We start from the raw sequence: 20628 nt of genomic DNA, 5'->3' as shown, positions 1-20628 counted from the left end.
GTCATCTGTGATCTGTGGCTTTTGTTGAGACTCTTGGATGTGCATTGACATTCGAAACGTAAATACGAAGGGCAATTGACCGCGTAATTAATGTGTGGCATGCGATTTCACACAAAACTCTAAGTACAAATTCTCTTGATCTTGACTGAATTCGTGGATTTCTTTGTTGTTTATTGTTTTTGTGAGTCCTGAAAGAAAAGTAATTTTACAACGACAATGTCTACAAATGTAATACGGTAATAACGTAATCAGTAATCACAGACTGATTAGCAATGGTAATTATAATAGATTTACGATGGATGTGGATAAGGGTTGGCTATGACACCTGGTAACATTGTTGGTAGTAGCTAGAGAACAAATAAAAATCCCCAATAGAAATTGATAGCTTTCGTGTTAGGTTAGGTTGATTTCAATTAAGGTTATATAGTCGTTTTCAACGACATCCGTGCTGTCAGTGTCATTTTTAATATGTTGGTGCAGATTGTACACACAAATCCATAATCAATATTCACAGTATAAGCAAATCCTCGTTAAAAAAATGTCAAACAAGAAATTGAGGTTATGGTAAAAGAAAATTTATATTTCGTGAAACATCAACAATAAATAATAAAATTCAGTCTTCAACATGGTGTAAAAGATAGTTGAACTATGTCATCCTCGGAATCCAAATCAGACTACATATTTTCTTTGATTTGTTGGAAATCATAGATAATAATTTGAATTTGTCAATTTGCCGCGTCAAGCTAAATTGCCAAGTTAGGAAATTCAAAATTACTAAATTGAAACAGCAAATAATGCCAACCTACTGTCATATTGACAGCACGGATGTCACTGAAAACGACTATATACATTTATGTGACGGAAACGGTAACATCGTTGCCAGCTTGAACGTATTTCGAGTTGAACAATAATTTGAGTGAATGCCTTTGAAATTCGAACTTGAATATTTATAAAAACAAATGTGCAAGGTTTATTAATGATGTACATACACAAAGATACATTGGTCTGAAGGTGCACTCTTTGAACTGCGTTTTCTTCAAATACAGGCTGAAAAGTTCAGTGTTTATTGTTATTTATAGTGTAGATGATTGTGGAAAATACTAACGTAAAACAATTTTTTAAAGAATGGCTTTACTTTGGAGTAAAAAAATCTTAAATTTTTGTAATTTTTCTTAAAAATGGAACGGCAAAATAGCTAGAATAGTACTATCGGTGGACATAAAAAACTGGGACAAGCATCAAATTTGTATAAAGTCAAAATTCAAAAATATACATTGTGTAAATTTGGCTTTTTACAAATAAGGTTATGAAAATTATGACATATTGTCAAAAACATCAAGTTAAAGTTCAGTTCTTTAATGACAATTTTAATTTTGAGTGACAATTCAAAAGTCTGAGACACGATGAGCAAATTTTGGATGTCCCAGCTTTTAATGTCCACCGATAGTACATATTTTGTCACAGTGGATATGAAGGCTGCTGTGTATTGAACAAAATTAAAGTGCTTATATCTTCTTCAGGAAGAGCGATTTTTTTTTCTAAGTATTTTTCGAGCTCCACTGGGTCTTTCCCTACCACGCTCTGAATTCGGAATTCGCGTATTTTGAGACACCCTGTATGTATAACATAGGTCCTAATGGAAAACTGTATACATATAATCTATTCCATCTTTAAAAAAACGATAGGTTGCCATGCTTTAATTTTGTTAAATTGGCAGTACTGAGGAAAGTAGTAGTTATATTTCATTTCATTTTGGTTGTAAATCTTTTGTAACTAAATTTGAAGTGCTATGTTGCAAGATGATTCTAAAACAAAAAGTAAATAAAGTTATCAATAAATGTCATTTTGACGTTTTTCCAATTTATTTTAAATTAGACAACACAAAGTAATAATTTAAAGGGTTTACTACAAGTGCATAATGCCAAAAGTTGTGTTTGTCGAGTGTTGAAGGGCGAGACATATTTTAAACGAGGTAGGGCCGATCTAAGTAATGATGCTATTATTAATAGATTGATGGATATCTTCAATGTGAGAACAATGAATTTGTATTCGATGAAATCCTGAACTGTATAAATATATATTGCATAATTACAAAAAAAAGGTCTGGAGGATACTAGAACAACAAAAAAAGGAAAATCAGAAAAGTGGAACCAGTTTTTAAAAGAGATCTGAACGAAATTATTCGTGGGCTAAATAAACATTAGAAGATGATTCGGAATCTAATAATGAAGATAATTCTGAAGATGAAATAATGGAGGAGGTTAAAATGTAGATGTCTTAAAAAAGTGATTCCATTTTGGAGAACTTATCAGTTTTCTGCTTGTTAAATTAAAGCAAGCGTTCTTGAAACTCATTCAACGACTAAAGCCTCCACCAGATGTTTACATTTTGCTTTGTCTTTTTTTTTCAATTGCTATTTTTAATAAAAAAATGCTGGGTTCTCTATTAATTTCTTGTACTATTGGGAGCATGGAATTTCGGGCAGCAATTTAAATGTCATTTAAAAAAACCCAATGTAGTCTAAGCTTTATTGTCATAAATGTCATAATTAATTTTGACTGGACTTCAAAATAAACTGTCACAAATATTATGCACAATTATTTTACATTTTGGCTATTGATTTCCAAAATTTAATAAAACACTTCAGTTTTCGGAAAATCACATCTAAGCACCTGCAACTTTTCAGGATTGATGAATTCAATTTGTGAAAATGATATGTGGCAATAGTGGATATTAAAATGAGGTTATTAATACGTCTAGCACCTAAAGCCTATTTCACATTTTATATCAGTCAAATTTCAAATCTGCCCGAAATTCCGTGCTCGCAATAGTAATACAGTTTCAATCGATTCGCAAAAAAGCGGAACATAAGTATGGCAACACTGTGCCTTCAAAATTTTCAGAATTCCTAACCAAACTTTTATTGAGATATACAGGATGAAATCTGTCAGATTGTCATGGCCAAGCATCGTTTTTTTTAAAGTTGGAATACATTATACATCCGTTTTCTATCTAACAAATTAAATTAGACAACATTGTTCAAATTTGAATGTCGGAACAATCATGTCATTTTTCTGACAGGAAAAAATATAAAATTCAGTCAGTCATGATAAAAATAAATCACCACCAATCGCCACCCCTTATCCACATTCATCGTGAATCGATTAAGTATATATATTATACATATTGGGTGATTCAAAATGATTGTGGATAAGTATGGCAACTATGTACGAACTAAGTAACTTTTTTTGTGGTTTTCAAATTTTTACTAAATGTAAAATCAACAATTAGAAACAAATCGTTTCGTCGTAGAAATGAATAAGACTGCTTGCACTTGTAGTGCAAAAAAACAAAGTAGAAAAAGAGTTGACACAAAAAAACAAAAGAGAACAGAAGCAAAATGTTGACTGAAAAAGAGTGAACGAAGATTTCTAATTCATTAGAAAGGTTTTGAAATATTCAGACGAAAGTAGAACAATTTTTAGATTTAAAAAATCAACAGAATTGCATGTGCATGGCAAAAGTCGAATTCTTTGGCGTTTGCATAAGCACCATTTAAGCCAATTTTGGATTCTAAAATCATTCAATATTTCACTTTCATTTTCTTTTTTTTTTATTGCACAATTAATTGTATTGGGTCAAAAATGTAGATTCATTTTCAGATTGGTAATTCAACAAGCTTAGATTGGGGTCTGGTCCATACAAAATTCAAATTTGAAATTGGGCTGGAAAAAGCGGAAACATGGAGTTCTAGAAATATTGAAAAAGTTAGCGTGGTTGGTTAAAATAACGAATTTAACACAATTCATTGATCGTTTGGTCAAATAGGGGATGAGAAACAGAAGAACTTGGGTTTTGAAGTACCATTAGTGCCAAAAATTATTTTCTCTATCCACGTGTTTTAAATTTCAAAATAACTTATTTTATTTTATTTCCATCAAAAACTTAATTTGACAGTCGTCATTATTTCATTTTTGTCCTTTAAAAGAAGTTCATCATCTTAGAGAATTTTTATATTGAACGATCGGGGAATGTGTCGCCGCCAAGACGTAATTTTAAAAACCATTTTATTCATTATTTCTCCTTATTTTTGGGACGTCCCAATGTCTGCCGTACTTGATTAACTGGGGACCCGACGTAGACCACAAGAGTCATCGTCAAATTAAGGTGAACTCAGCTGACACTGCGTCCGACCCTGTCCCAGAGTCCAGAGTTGACGTGGAAATCTTTATAGGATCAGGATCACATGATTCACACTTCAAAATTCTTTTACAAATTATCATTTGTTAGATATTAATTTTTTTGTCCAACAAATAAAATTTTATTTCAGCTGAAAACCTAAATAAAAATCCACTAAAATAATTTATAAAATTCTCTTATTTGCTTGTAAGTTTTGTTTGGACCAAACTAAACGGAAACATTTTTTTTTTATAAAATGTAAGCGAAGTGTGTTGAATCACTTCATTTAAATAACCCTTATTCCAATCTAAATTAAACAACGTTAACAAAATTATAACACAAGGTAAGATCAATTGATTGTTTTTTCCCACACATTTTTGTTTAGCTCTGCTTTTGCAAAAATATTATTCTATAAACAATTACCTTAAATTCCTTCCCTATAAACCATGTTTTCTTTGTATTTGGTTTGTTTTATTATAAGCTCTATTTTGTTGTAGCTAAAATAAAAACCTGTTCTACCTCACAAGATATAATTTTGTTATTGTTAATGTATATTCTATTGCGTAAGATAATAGTGGCTCAATCCTTACCTGTGGCATTGTTGCTGATTTGTTACAATAACTTGCTAGGTTGCACTCTTGACTTCACGTGACTGCCCAATGTTTGCATTAATTTATACCATGTGAGCAACAATTACGGTTTGAGTTGGCAATAAATTCTGGTGACTTTTGGTGACTTTTATGTCATGTTCCAACGAGAAAATCATTTTTTTAATAAAAGATTACAAAGACCAAGACGTTTAAATTTGAAATATATGCCAGCTGTCAATAATATCAATAAAACAAACGGAAATAGGTACAATTCATAGTCTTGCCAATTTCATGTAATTTTTTTTATTGCCAACTGAAACAGTTATTGTTGCTCACCCTGTATGTATGTAGTTATATGTCTGAACTAAATTAAGTGTACCTCGTACCGTAGAAAGAAAACAAAGGAAATTGCCAGAAACCACGTTAGGAAATAATGTGGAAGGTCAAATAGAAGCGACAAAATTTTTAAAATACTTAATGAGTATGTTATGGTAATGACACACGATAGAACCACACAAAAAAATTGCGATATTTAACTATGGTAAGCTTTCGTAGCATCAAAGTTACAAATTTGCAAACAAAGTAAATTTTACTACCGTAAATTGGTTTGTAGATTTTAATTAGTGTGGTAAAATGCATAAAGGTTTCAATGTTTTTATGTATTTTAAAGAGCGTAAGTTCATTCATTATCTGCCAAACCATAGATGTCAAATGTCATTTATTACAAAACGCTCGCTATAGTAATGGGTTATTTATGGCTGTTTATTCAATGAACAATCTGTGGTGTGAATTATTATTTTCGGTCTCCCAAACTGGGAAATACACCGTTACCCTTACACTTTAGGTCAAGGGAGCTGCGATTTCCCGAACAATGTCAAAAATTTCTAGTGACGTACGAGAAAAATGTCTAGTGGAGTGCGGGAAAAATGTGCGGGCACCGTTAATTTATTCTTTTCACAGTTACTTTAAAATTTAAATGTTCATACGTTACTATAAAATAGTATTAAAAAAACACATTTCCCTGTATTATTTTTCCGATAAATGTGTTTCTTTAATTTTTATTGACCAATAAATAATCATAACAGGGCAAATATAACCTATCGGGTTGGCAGTCCTGTATGTCAAAAAGTTTGACAATTGTTATTTCGTAAAAATCTGCAAAATTGCACAATAAAACAAAACCACAGAAGTTAATCTATGGTCTTAAAAACGTTTTATGTACCTACTTTATCTAGCTAGCTGTTGGTGCTAAAATGCAACTGGAAAATATAATGATGATTCTAATCTCAACATCTTGTATTCACCTGCAGAAAGATGAATCGTTTTTACCAGGAAGTAGTGGTTAAGTACAAGTCATTTTAATAATTTGCAACATTATTAACATAATTTATTTTGTAAAATTACAATTATTGTAAACATTAATGTTACAATTCTCTACTTTAGAGAACAATGCAGCTTTAGTACTTCCGAGTTGGACATCAATATGTTGTACTGGTGCTTCTGTTATGGAGTTATATTCTTGTCAGTACTGCTGATGGGATTGTCAATATTGGTGGTTATATTGGAAGTAACTGCTAAAAAGTCAAGTAGGTTAAAACACTGTGATGAAATTTGTGACAACTCACCAACTGTTTGAGCTGTGGCTGCAACGCAGTATAGTCGTTTTCAACGACATCCGTGTTGTCAGTGTCATTTTTAATATGTTGTAGTAGATTATACCCTTATTGAGAGTATAAGCAAATCCTAGTTAAAAAATGTCAAACAAGAAATTGAGGTTAGGTAAAAGAAAATTTATATTTCGTGAAACATTAACAACAAACAAGAACTCAATCTTCACCATGGTGTAAAACATGGTTAAAGTAAGTCATCCTCGAAATCTGAATTAGACTACAATTTTTTTTTGATTTGTCGGAGATAATAATTTGAATTATTCAATTTACTGCGTCAAGGTAAATTGTCAAATTAGGAAATTCAAAATTACTAAATGGCAAGTAATGCCAACAGACTATCATATTGACAGCACGGATGTCATTGAAAACGACAATATATTTTTTAATTAACTTTGTCCCATACCACTGTTTAAAATTATTAAACTGTCCTATATAGCGTCCTTTCGATTTTTCTGGTAAGAATTCAGAATTTAGTCCTTCTGCCACTAGTCGTACTGCTTCTGGTGTCACATTTAATTCACTATCTGAACTAGACATTTTTTTCAGTCGATTAACACACTAAAATCAAGTATTTTGGCCAGCCGAAAGGTCTAATACAAATGTCGTATGGGAAATATTTTCCGGCGTTCCAACTAATCAGGCACTCGGCTACGCTATCGCGCCAGAAACTAGTTGTCGTGCCGGAAAATTCACCTCCCGTACTCTAATGTAAATAACTATTCCTTTTAGAACCAACAAAGGAGAAGTTGCCTGGTTTTCTTAGCGCAACTTGATGATTTCATTTTAAATTAGTTGTTTTATTTATAACAAAATGATGAAGGCGAAGTTAGATATTTGAAGGAAATGGCAAAGCATACCAACTAAAAAGACGATCTGCATTTGTAAAGAGAAACAAAACCACGACCTTTTTTTGCATGTTATTCTTTGCTTATCATATTTCAAAGATTATCTTTGAAGTAATTGCGAAATTGCGATGTCTTTCAGTAATATGTATTTTATTTTAATGTTCTTTATCTAAAAATCAATACAATATCATTGACATTAGATATTATGTGAATTTAATGCAGCATATCAGAACTATACAGCAGAAAAAAAATCCACATTAAGTAATTATTTTTGCGTTGACCGCTTGTTAATTTCAATATTAATGAATTATTTTGTCTAAAATATAGTGTATGAATGGACCTCATTAATACACTATTTTTTATTAATCAACGATTTTTACGATTTTGATATTTTGATGTACAGGGTGACTGACGAAAAGCCTTTGATGCTGTATCTTGCTTATTTTTTATCCGATTTATATAAATGACACATCAAATGAAATAATTTTGAAAACACTTCAATACCAACTAAATAAAAAAAATATATTGCGTCCAGTTTTTGGCAGATGAACATCAGCTTCTTTTTTTCAAATAGCACTGTACATTTTTTTTTACTCAGTATTGTAGAGATTTGTCTTCTGAATATAAAAATGCAAAGAACTATACCCATTCATTAAACAAAAATCAAGAAATTAAAGAGTAAATATACAAGATTTAAAAATCAAGTGACCAAAATAAACAAGAGAGAAGTTTGTTCTAAATGCTCGAAACGACTAAGTAAGCTCAGAGTATTCATTTGTCAAAACAGTTTGATAATAATAATATTATAATGTTGCTGTGGAAGAAAATTTCCAAAGACGATTTAGTGTTAACCTGTGGTGTGGCATTTTTGGAGATAGAATGGACTAGTGGGTCCCTTTTTTATTGATAGCAGTCTCAATCAAACAAAATATCATATTATTTATTATCAAACGAAATAAGCAATTTTCTGGATGAGATACCATTAGGAGTGTTGAATAGAGTCGTGTTTCATCAGGATGGCGCCATACCACATACTTAGTGCACGCATGAATTTTGTATTTTTAAATCATTAAAATCATTTTGGTGAACGACGAATGGGTGCTCATGGAGCTATTCGATGGCCCGCTAGATCCCCAGATTTGAATCAATTGGATTTCTTTATATTCATTCGAAACTTTCGAGACAATGTTTATTTGACCCCACCAGGTACCCAAAAAGAGTTTAAAAAAAAGATAGTGCGAGTATGTCAGGAAAAACGCCGAAATTTTTTACTGAATGCAAAGGTGGGCATTTCTAGAAGGTATCGACAGTGTCTGCAACAGCATTGCGGAAATTTTGAGCAACTAGAATAGATTTTGTATTGTTTACAAATTTGATTACTTGATTTTTGATTTTCAATTTTTTTTATTTAAAATACATTTTTTGTTTTTTCTTTTAATGTAAGAATATTCAGAAGAAGATTCTTTATAAGAACTAATAAAAAAATATATAGAGTGTAATTTGAAAAAAAAAGTTGTCTATCGTCTGTCAAAAAATAGATGTCGAAAAAAATATCGAGTGTTTTTCGAACTATTTCATTTGATGTGTCATTTATTCAAATCGGATAAAGAATAAGTAAGATACAGCGTCAAAGGTTTTTCGTCAGTCACCCTGTATAAACAACCTCGAATATGCCTTGTTTGCACTTACCAACACTGCAGTAGGTAGTGCAGCAGGGTTTTCTATATTTTATAGCTCAATAACTGCACAATTACGAATTCACTTTTTCAAAAGCCGACCTTTTTGGGTATAATTCGCAAGTCATATTTTTCAAAGGTAACTAGGTTTTCTTAGTAACCGTGGTAAAGTGAATAGAATGTGTTGAAAAATTTAAAAATGACCTACCCTGAGGACAAAAAAAGGATGAAGGTACCGGGTGATCAAAAAGGACTGTTTAAGTTGGCAGTAGAATTAAGACATTTTTTTAATTCGGTTATTTATAACACTGCACCTGGATATGTTTTGTTGGTTTATTTGACAAATATCTGATATAGGTATATTATTAACAACGACAAGCCACCAACAACCGGAAGTTACTCCTGTTATACGATTTAAAATACAATCCAGTGTTACCAACTTAAACAGTCCTTCTTGATCACCCCGTATTTTATAAGGTCTCATCTTTATCGAAAAAGATGAAATTGGTTTTGATTTGGCTTCAATTTGAAGTTTTGTCACAAAAAAATAAAGTTTGCGGTCAACGAAAAAATTTTGTAATCAACTCGTTTGTTAATGGGCGATTAATAATCTCAACTATTAAATGCACTCACTCGCTACACTCGTTCGTGGTTTAAACAGTTTCGATTATTAATCGCCTTCATTAACAAACTAGTTTATTAAGTAACTATTAATATTGATCAAATAAATGAAACGTTTAATGTTTTTTAGTTTTTTGTTCTAATTCCGTGTAGATACCGACCTCGCTTTACGAGGATCCGTTTTATACATTTTCCTAATAAGACGATTTTAAATTAAAACCAAACGACGGTTTTGCGATATGATCTTTTTTTACCTCCTAGGTACTCTAAGATTTGCAAGACGTATCACCTGCGGATATTGCAGCTAATCGTAAATGCTTTATTTACATGAGTTATGCACACATATAATGCATTGAAAATACAACAAAAAGGCAATTATTCATTTTACGACAAAATTTGCTTTATAAGACAATGGGTTGGAACACATCGTGTTGTAATAGAGGGATTCATCTACATACAGGGTGGACCATCGTAAGGCATTTAAGAAATTTAAGAAATTTTATGACTTACTTGACACTCGCACTGCACAATTGTTATATCACCTTGTTTTATTTTTAGAAAAAAACTTTTTCAAAATGAGAACATCACAGCAAGCACACTTGCCGTTGGCAAATTATTTTATCCTCTCCGATTGCGTCTTGTGTTTATAAATTTTTAAATGAATTCCGGTAGTGTTTTGAGCAACATATCCTCGTGGAAGAGGTTAAATCGCCATAATTGAATTTATTATCAGAAAAATCTAGGAAGAAACTCGAAATGTAATATAATTTACAAAAAAAAAGGATGAAGGAAAGATGACCAAAAAAAAAAAAAGACTTCCCGCTGATTTCTTAAGCCAGTCAAAAACATTAAAAATTATTCAAAATCATCATATTAATAATGTTGTAGGCTTGATAATAGTATATTATGTTATGAGGAGCAAAAATGGAGCTTTATGTGCTGCCGAACGCAGCCTTTCGAAGAGGTCAACTTTGACAGCTTCTCAGCTCCTAATTATGACGTCATCAATAATTTTTTTATTGACCTCAAACAAAACAAACAAACATCTAAGATTAACAATAAAATTCAACGGAAATGTTGAAATTGCCTCTCACCAATCATTTAGTAGTCACCAACACTGTACACTGCGCTCAATAATGTCAGGGCTTATAATTTATTCCGTTTCAGCCCGAATTCTCTTCCGCAAATCTTCTAAATTGTTTGGTCTATTAAAATAAACCTTCGATTTTAAATAAACCCATATAAAAAAAAGTTAATTAAATTAAATTTTTGATTTTTTTTTTCAGTCGTCGTTTAGGTAGTACGAAGGTCTATCCGTAAAAGAAGAAAAAAGTGGGGGTTGTCATTTAAAAAAATTATTGATGACGTCATAATTAGGAGATGAAAAGCTGTCAACGTAAGTAAGTAAAAATTTATTCCGAATTTTACGAACGCTTTGTATTATATCACAAGAGCATAGAAAATAATCGATTATAGTTATGATGAGTCACGAGACGTATTTTGCGAAACACCACGAGAGCGTAGCTCGAGTGGTGTTTTAAGAAATACGTCGAGTGAGGAGGTAAGTATAATGATTATTTTCATTTGCTCGAGTGATATTCATTTTAATTATGTAGTATTATTCAAGACCTGCTCGAGTACGCCGCCACCAACAACATTCCGGTTTCGACCACCCCCAAAACTCCGTGGAGCATTAATGCCAACTTGATGCACATCAGTTATGAATCCGGGATATAAGAATTCTTTTTAATAAAACTATTGACGGACTTTTCTTATCTTATTTTATTCAATCAATAATTATATTATCAGTTGTTTTTATAACAACGGCTCACTACAATAAATATCATAAATATAATTCAGAATTATTATACCACTGGTTAGAAAAAAAAAAACAAATATTCAAAATGTTTGTTAATACATATGTATTTAAAATAAATGAGATCAAAGCTGCACCTTTTAGGCCTTCAAATCTAAAAGATATAGAATTTATTTATTATTTTTCTCATAATTTTCTAACATGAATTGACATTGCCCTATTGAGTTGTTCCGCATTTTAGGGCCAGTATATGGTATTAGAAAAGGATTCATTAAAAGTGACTATAACACTGATGAAGATGTCAAGAGACGGATATAATATGAACCTCCAAGCTTAAAAAAATTATTTATAACCTATTGTTGTTTTTCATTAAATTCGATTAATTCTTTAATTAGAATTAGAAATCCATCACTGTTGAGTGATTTGGAATAGTGAAATTATGAGAATATTGATTGTAATATTTGAAATGTATGTAAGAGACAACAATCATTAGTAAATAACAGTGATATGTGAATAGATTTGTTCTCTTTTAAGACAGTAATCGGTTGTAAAAGATAGCAAGTCTTATCTTTTAATCAAGAACTTAAATGTTAATCCAACTCAAAGAAGTTTCAAGTATCCATTAATCTTGCCTAACGGTTCTACAAATTCAAATAGCCTATTGTTTATAGCCAGTGCACTACACCGTTAATAAACAAATTAGGCTTAAACATTATGTTTTATGTAATTAGAGTTTAATAGATTTGCTTGACGTAACAATCACAAAATTCATGAAAAACAGTTAGAAGTAATGAAAATACTAATAATGCCATACAATAAGAAAATTCCTCTATATAATGCTCTCACAATTCTGTTTGTAATTGAACATTGTCAAGACAGCAGCATGGATAATTTCTATGTCGCTCAATTTATATTTAGTTTATATTAGTTTTGTTATAAACATCAATTCATTGATGCGTCGATATCGACTTAGTGTCATTGGTGGCAGCATTTATTACAATTTCTAAACGAGAAAATTGTTTTTCTTCTCTATTTAATAAAGTTCGCTTGCTTGATGTCGTTCTTACATTGTTTCATAAAGTACAACAATTTATCTTGGCTTTAAGAAAGTAAGTAAAGCAATCATGTCACACCAGCTACACCTTGGCGGATTATTTAGTGAATAACTTTCGTAATTCTTTAATTTTTTTCTGGAAAAGGAAAGACCACGCTTTTCCAATAATGACAAGCTTTGTGTAGAATGATTATTTTTTGTAATCAATCAATGTTAACACCGTAAATTATTTCGACAAGCATCTTTAATAGGAGTAGGTCAATATAAGACGGCACCCACGTACGTAATCACTTGTATTAATTCCGAAGGTACAAAAAATATCTAACTGGTACAAATCACTTCATTGAGGCCTATTATATAAACTAGGCAAAAATGAATAGGGAATTTTTCCATTTTTTTAATTTTTTATAAATACAGTTTAAAATTTGTAATGAAATGTGTTAGAAATATATTAATATACACATTAAATGTAATGTTTCAAGCATCTGTAACATTTTAAATTTATCCAGTGTTTAAGAATACGTGGGAGGATTGGGGCAATTATTTTGCTTTCCATGAAAAATTGTGGAATTCCCTATTCATTTTTGGCTAGTTTATTTGTACCGTAGGAAAATTGCTTAAACAACTTATAAAAATTGTAGAAGTTTTGAAAATTACCTTTTCGATCTAAATTCACCTCCGTGTAACTACACCAGACAAAGCAAAATTGTGAAGAAAGTTTTTATAGAATAGATACTACTTTAACTAGAACAAAGTCGGGTCAGATCTGGTCAGGTAGAGATAGATACAGTTTATGGGTCTTCATTTATTTTTTATAAACAATAACAGTTACAACAAATCGATGTACACGTTCCATCGTTTAAACAACAACAAAAATCTTCAATTCACAAAAAGACTCATAATGTTGTCATAAATAGTACAGGTTAGGGAGCATTCCAAAAATTTAGTAAAAAATTGAAATTAAAATATTATGTTGTATCTTTTTCAATATTAAGAATCGAAAATGATTGGAAATTACTTGTAATTGGTACAAAACAAATTTTGTAATGTCTAACACTGAATTTTTTCAGAATTTTTAGACAACATTTAGATATGTATTTTATACAGGTCCCTTATTTATCGGAGGATTTTAATTATCTATACACCAAATTACATTCTTGTAAATAGGCTACAAAATGGCCTATTAAATTCACGTAAAGCTCCAAGGGCTTCAAGGTTAAACTGTCAAAATATTTTTTCTTCAAACGTCCGTAAATTATGACATTATCCTGCTGCATTGATAATGCTGTAGTGTCACTTCATTGTCATGGCATCTAACGAGCTGACGAGCGGCAGATAAAGTTATTATCTCCGCTGAGAGCGGCAGTAAAGTAAACTAACTAAATCATTTGAAATTCCTACCTGGTTTCTTAACATGTCTTAAATAATTTGTTATGAAGGTTTAAAGAAAAAATAGTACATATATGTTATTATTCGGAGCAAAAATGGTTTTATGTGCTTTGGTTTGTTTGTCTGCCTCACTGCGTTCGGCAGCCAATCTACCAGCCGCAGCACATAAAACTTCATTTTTGCTCCTCATAACATAATATACTATTTTTCAAATGCGAATACATACTTTGTTTTAGTAATTTTGATAGAGATTTTTATTCTGAAAACAAAAATATGTCACAAGTATACCTAGTAGTAATCGATAGTAACATGCATCCCTTATGTTTTGTAACATTTACGGTGAGATTTCCCTAAGTAACATTTTTGCCCTGAAATTATGCTCTGATTAATGTATTCTAGTGGATTTTGTAGCGTTGGGTCTACAATTTAAAATCTCCCAATCTCTCGCTGAATGTTGTATAATAACCAAATTAAGTTAGGGAGAACAAATGACAAATAATAACATATGGGACTGCGCAGAGATGCCGCCAATGTTTAGCGCAAAATGGAGCACAGTTCGAGCATAGACGATAGCAGTGTTTTTTTTTTTTTTTAACTTTTTTTTGTATTTTTGGTATGAGTGTATACTTGTGATACATTGTTGTTTTCTGAATAGAAATCTCTATTAGAATTACTTAAAAAAAAGTATGTGTTGGCATTTGAAAAAGAATATTTTGGCAGTTTAGTCTTGAAGCCCTTGGGGCTATACGTGAATTTAGGTCATTTTGTAGCCTATTCACGACCAATTAATTTGGTGTATAAATAATTAAAATCCTCCGATAAATAAGGGAGTTATGGACTCGTCTTCTTTTTTGGGGATACCTCTATTATCTACCCTAATAGAAACATTTCCGGAACAATTGGATGCATCTTTGACAGTGACATTTATTTAGATTTACTCGAAAATACCACCGAACAACCTATTATCTTATTGTTAGAAAATGACGAAGATCATTGGAAGAGCTCGTCTCTCAACAAAATGGAGCTTACCACTTTTCGTTGCCCACAAATTGGAAAGAGTGGTGCACCTGAGTAACCCACAAGATCGCCAGATTCACGCTCACTGGATTTTTTCCTTTGGGACATTTTTAGACACAGGTGTATGCAGCTTAAAAAATAAATTGTTATATTTGTACACATAAGCCGTCCATTTCTCGGTGAAATTTCAAAATGATCATATCACAGTATTATTCATTAAATTACGTTTCAAATGATGTATCACGCACGTTGTGTTCCCCTTTGAAAAAATCGATGGGGTGGTACTGGGCTGAAAGATAAATAAAGCAAATATGTACACCAAATGCGTCCCCCTTTGTTACTCTTTTGACTTTGAAGATAAATTTGTCTCGCCTAAAACTGTAATTAACACGAATCTACTTTGTATGCAGAGAATTTGTAGGTAAGGGACTGGTCAGCATACCAAAGTTCGATAGAAAAAATATTTTGTAATGGTCCATCGAGAGAAAACCATTATTTATTACGTGGTTTATCATTTCAAGCCATAAAGTAGTGTAATAAATAAAAGCATGATGCATTTAAAATATTACCTCTGCACGGCTTTCACGGTGTGAGTTTTGCTCGCACAAGGGCAGAGCAACAACACACGCATACGCACACACACACTGGTGTTGGGCGGAAGGAGTAAAAATTGTGCAACAAAGTCGCGTCCATGGACAATTCATCATCTGGTGAAATGTTTAACTAGGAACAAAGCGTCGTATAGGTGAACTTATTAAAATACAGCTATGCTATCTAAACAGCTGTAACCGAAGTCGCGCGGTATATCATAGTCAACGACATCGGCCTCGCTGACCTCGCGGACCCGAGGAAGGAAACCCGTCTTTACCGTTATCAGAAACGGATGTGTGGTGCCGCCACCGACGCCGCCACCATGGAATACTGATAGTGCGGTTGTATCTTTTCCTGTCGAAACAGTGGTACTGCACACGGCTATCGTCATTGCACGCATTTCCGCTACCGATGCAGGGAAGTGATAGAGCAACTAATGGCGAGGTGCCGTTATCGCCCGAATTAAGTCACAAGACGGTACTTCCTACCATTATTGTTGTCAATCGACGATTGTTCGTTAGATTCGTGTCGCCGCACTCATCCGAATCGCATGCGATTTTTGTTTGCCTTTCCAACAGCAAATTTTAACAGTCGTTCAAAAGCTAGTACATACTCGTACATACTTGATCCTACCGCCGCCACAGCTTGAATGATTTGGGTGCCAATTGATATGTTTTCTCAGATTATAACCAAACGCACGCACGAGTATTACATTTTGAATAAATCCAAACAGCGGAGTCGCAATTGCTGCGACAAATAGAAGTTGCTGAGCGCAAAATGTCTTCGATTCCAAACCGCAAAAGAGAATTTGGAGTGGTTCACAAAGGGTGCAACAGATTTCTTGAGATCATTTGTTTGGCTGTGGCCAGGTCATAGGTGTGGCGCGAATGGTTGTAAGAACGGATGCTACAACGTGATTGGTCCCAAAGCACTAATTTATTTAAACAACAATAACAATAAAGGAATCGAGTAGAATGACGGGGTCGTGATGTGGACTACCCTGATGCGATTACAGGGTTGATATTTCCACCGGTCACGTAGACTGGTATGTACTAAGAACGTTCTAAGAGATGTCCTAAGTGTACTTTTTGCAAACGAGATTCATATGCCGAAAGAATGGTGTTAATTTATTCACCAAAACATCAAAGTTTAGCCCGAAGTCTCTTCTTGTGTCAACAGTACCATTAACCTTCATGTAGAACAAATTCCAACAATTTCCTTGTTTTGCTTGGTAATAATCGATTCTCCATTTCAACTGCTATTAGACGTACTTGGCAAAATACATTTATTATGAAACCAAGAATTTATTGTATAAAAACAGCTAATCACCTTGCCGGAAAACAGAGTCTGACCATGAAGTTGGTCATTTCATGTTTGTTTTTGTCCAAAAGATGATACCCAAATCTTGGATATGATATGAGTATAATAATATACCTTTTTGAATTTCAACTACCAATGTGTTCCCTAAATCCAGAATTTTTAAATTTTTAAAAAGAGATTGCGGTGCTATTCCCGTTGCTGAGATTATAAGTGGTAAAATCGAATTTTTTTCTAAACACCAAAGATTTCTCATAGCAACGGAGAGCTCTAAATATTTATTAATTCTTGTGTTATATGTCTGTGTTATATTACGTGAATTTGGAACAGCTATATCTAAAATATATGCTTGCTTTTGTTATTTATTTAAAATAATAATGTCTGGTCTGTTATGCTGTTATGAATGTCAGTTAAAACTGTTCGATCAAAATATAATTTGTAATTGTCATTTTCCAAACAACTTTCTGGTTTGTAACTATAATGTGGTTGTTGTGTATTCTTCAATAAATTGAATTTAACAGTTACATTAATGTGTATAATTTTAGCGAATATATCATGACGTTTCTTATATTCGCTTTGAGCCAAAACGGTGCAAGAAGAAATGATGATACCTTTATCAATGATCGATTGCAAACCGCATATGTGTCTTTTATTATAATTTCTTGTATTTATAACACAATCTTGTATTGCAAATATAAAACCATGAATATAATAATAATAATAATAATAATAATAGCAATCAGTAACAATAGTAACAGTGATGATAATAGAAATTTGTCGTATGGAGCTCAGAATGAAGTTAAAATTACTTTTGCAATTAAACTGTAATTATGCTGCGGTCTCTTCATGGATTTTACGGTGGTACGTGAAATTATGTAAAATATGTTTATGACATGTCTTACTAAATATCTCTTTTTATATCTGCTTGTTCGTAAATATTGTGGTTGTCACGCAAGCCTTGCGACTGAAAAATATGCATTATTGCGCTCTCAACGCTCTGAAAACTGCATTTATGACACATTGTAAATGCAAACACGGAACGCAAAAAATTGTTGCCGAGTGATAAAATTATTTATCACTTTTACGGATGACAAGTATTCTCGTTTCACTGTAATTCCTACGCTTATAATTTTTCAATTAATTAATGCCATTCTTCGTCAGCTTATTTAAAATTCGTTGCATCGGCCATGCCATTGTGGTGCCCATGTTATTTATGATAATAAAAACGAAGAGTCTGGCATATGATTTGTCCCATAGCTTATGTCACCGCAACAACAAAGAATAAGGCATATAAAATCATAATTGCAACACAATGTAACGTATTTCAGTACTTAATGTTTAATTTATAACAGGTCTGATTGCAAAAGAAGGTGCGGTCAAAAATGCATAGAACGTTTAGGTTTGGTTTACTGCAGTAACGTGTTTAATCTTTTGCACATATACGTGTATAAATAATCATATTTATAAGTTTATTCACAGTTATCGCAGGGATAAATGCGAAATTAGTTCAACTGGGCACAAAATGGAGTGATAGTTATTTGAAGAAAAAATATAGGATGAGAGGTTTTAAATGCGAAGAAGTGTGCTAAACGATAAATTAATACTGAAAATGCGTACACCAATGAACACAAAAAAAATCTAATTTTCTATGAACAGCATTTCACATACCGGGTGACTTTTAATGATTGAGACAAATTTAGTGGGTTGGCACTCCCGAATAATTGGTATGCTTTCTAGGTTAAGGTTCTAGAAATAAATAATGACAATTTCATTTATTTTGACTTTTGAACTGTCATATTTGAATTTGACAGTCAAGTGTACCAAAATAAATTATAAAATCGTAAATGTGTTGCCAACCGAACAATATTAATTTCAATAATTAAAAGTTACTCGGTAAATAATTGCTAAAGTGAGACTATCTGAATTGCTGATCACAAACAATTTGAATAGTTGTTTTTTGTAAAATGTTTCATTTAAAAAATTAAATTTTCCGTATAACTACTTAATCTTGAAATTTAAACAACTTGCGACATTTTAAAAGTGTATCTCCGTGTAGCGTATTTCGAAAAACAGGTTTTGTGAAGAAGATTTACTTACGTATTTAATCTTTCTAATCAACTTTTAATCATATCTCGAATTTTGAATTCTTTAAATATTATAAGATCGTTGTTAAGTTCTCGGTTATTTTAGTTTCACGCGATTTGTTAAGATAGCTTTCGTTTTACGCGCTAATTTTTACTATAACGCGGTTCCGGGGAAGAACACTGGCCGATGCTTCAACAAGAGCACCCGAATCAGCGACAACCCAGGTTTTTATTAATTTTTATTATTTGAATTTGTCATAGGAAAATTATCTTTATGATGAAAAAAATAATAATCTTGTTAGTATTTAAATTGTTTTTTTTTCTTTAAAAATATCAGACTTGAAATTATAACATTACCAAGAAAAGTTATTTAAAATGTACGAGTGTATTTAAAAAGTAAATGGTTGCTTGTTTTCTCTCTTTTATATGTATAATGATTGCTTAAAGCATTGAGCGATTATTGATTAATTTGAAATCTGGTTTTTTGACGTAGCGCCGTGTCGACACTCCCTTCGCGACTTGTGTAACTGTAAAGCAACTAACACTGAGTGACAATGACAGTGAAGAAGTCGAGCATACTGTCAAATTTGTGGGTTGTAAGAATATAACAGTGTAAAAAAAACTCATTAACGCAATACAATTTAGATATTATTTAAATTGAGAAATATCTTATTACTAATCGTTCCTTCTAAATAAGATTACAAAGATGTTGATTTCAAGATAAATTACACAAGGTCAATGATTCATTTTTTCTTTTCCTAGTCATCGTTAAATTTAAAAATGAATTATCAGCTCATATGAAACTGTAGTAAGTAGTTACTGCCAATTAGATTATCATTTTTAGTAAAAGCACCTAAAATTGAGAAGCTTGTGCTTAGTAACCAGTCTGATAAATTAGGTACATTTCTTGAAAATATGTAGTTCACTAGTTCTCATTTTTTTTAAGTTTTAAAATGCACCTACAAAAACATTTGGACATAAAGTCAATTCGAACCTTGCATAATTATGCATTTCTCAACTTGCCTTTGCTGCATTCATTTAAAAATATTTATTACGATGTTTAATGTTTTTTTAATTCAAATCTACTTGTCAACATGCTTTCAATGGGTGCATCAAAACTGCATACTTAAGTAGACAATAATAAAAAACGGATTATTGCCGTTACCAGTTTTAGTTATTCAGTTTGATTTCCATGTATTGATGAATTCTCCTAAATAGTTACGTAGAATTACTTAGCTTTTAAATTTGGAGTTACCGTTATTTTATAAGGACACATGTTCACGCTTAATTAATCGAATTCTTTTGTTAAAACTCAACGTAGGTATTTTAACATTTGGAGAGACATCTCAAATCAGTGATTCATGCCAAGAAAAGTCATTTCACTCTAAGTATTATGTAAATATGCCTGTATAGCTCATCCATTATAGACCTGAATTGTCAAATTCAAGGTCGGTCAAAATTTAGTGACTGTACCGTTCATTTAATGCATGATTGAACTTTTGTTGAGAGTGTGAAATGTGAAATTGAGGAGACCTATAAAAATAATTTGTTTACTCATAAAAGTGTTTTACAATACCTGCCCAAAAAGTTATTAACCATATCCCACCTCCACCCGGCGGCACAGCAATTTTGCCGGAGTACATACACTATTACGGATAATACTATCAAGTAACAATGCAGTGCTTATCAACATAATTACCGGCGTCTCGCCTCCACATTTTGACTTGTTTGTGTTTTATGTTCTGTGTCAATGTTTAGGAATTTCCTCACGATGTGGCA

The sequence above is a fragment of the Tenebrio molitor genome, chromosome 2, assembly GCF_963966145.1.
Source record: "Tenebrio molitor chromosome 2, icTenMoli1.1, whole genome shotgun sequence".
Taxonomy (NCBI): domain Eukaryota; kingdom Metazoa; phylum Arthropoda; class Insecta; order Coleoptera; family Tenebrionidae; genus Tenebrio; species Tenebrio molitor.
The sequence above is the reverse complement of the archived record's forward strand: the minus strand, read 5'-3'. Positions refer to the sequence as shown.